This window comes from Mastomys coucha, unplaced genomic scaffold, assembly GCF_008632895.1.
Source record: "Mastomys coucha isolate ucsf_1 unplaced genomic scaffold, UCSF_Mcou_1 pScaffold9, whole genome shotgun sequence".
NCBI classification, from domain to species: domain Eukaryota; kingdom Metazoa; phylum Chordata; class Mammalia; order Rodentia; family Muridae; genus Mastomys; species Mastomys coucha.
The window spans coordinates 32,065,890-32,067,145 of NW_022196915.1; positions in this window are offsets into that span (position 1 = coordinate 32,065,890).

Consider the following 1,256-nt stretch of genomic DNA (forward strand, 5'->3'; position numbering starts at 1 on the left):
CCGACCTTCCACAGTTAATGGAGTCGAGGGGCCTTAAACCTACTGCAGCCTCAACTTATCTAGGTGAAGCTTGTAGACAGTAATTCAGATTACAAAGAGCCTCTAGATGGAGCCCTGTAACTTTGAAAGAGGGATGGGAACCAATCTGTGGTGGTGCACACCTTTAATCCCAGCACTTGGGAGGCAGAGGCAGGTGGATTTCTGAGTTCGAGGGCAGCCTGGTCTACAGAGTGAGTTCCAGGACAGCCAAGGCTACACAGAGAAACCCTGTCTCGAAACCCCCCAGAAAAAAGAGGGATAGGCCAGATACAAAGACACAGAGCAGCATGATTCCTTTCTTTTATAGTATGATGCCACGTGGCACCTCAGAACTCTAATAGAGCAGTAGTAACCAGTACTGAGCCAACAGCAATGCTAAAACTACTAGCTATCCAACTAACTAAGCAAACACATACACATACACTTGTCTCACACACATATACACACTCCTACACACACACACACACACACACATGCACACACACATACACACGCACACACGTACGCACGCAAAATATTTTGGCATTGGAGTCTGATGGGACTTTTTTTTCTTTTTAATAGTAAGACTACAAAACCCAGGTTGGTCTCAGATTCCCTGTGCAGCCCATGACAATCTCATACTAAAGATCTTACTGTCTCGGCCTCCCAAGTTTGGGGTATAGGTGTGTGCCACTATAGTCAGTATAAGTTAAAAAGCACAGTGATATTGAAAGTAGAGACCAAGCCTGGAAGATTCATACCTTTCAATGTAAACCGGTGTAGTAAGAGGTCCAGTAGCCTACCACAGGTGGGAACAGTTGCAACCCCTGTACTAGGGAGCCTGAGGCAGGAGGACCACAAGCGTGAGACATAGTGAGGCCTGTCTCAGAAACCTTTGGCATCCAAAGGGCATACCTAGGATGCCAATACCATGGCCAGTGAGATGGCCCAGTAGGTGAAGGTGCCTACAGCTAAGCCTGACAGCCTGAGTTCAATCGCTGGGACCCATATGGTGGAAGGAGAGAGCTGAGTCCCGTGAGTTGTCTCCTGTCACCACCACACAAACATACACACAGAGAGACACACACAAAATAAATCAATGTATTAAAAAAAATGCCAAATCCATGGATAACCAACTCTTTTGTATTTATGTATTTGCATAAATTATTTTACCAGTATATTTTAAATCACTTAAAGAATACTGATGAAGCCAGGCAGTGGTGGTACATGCCTTTAAT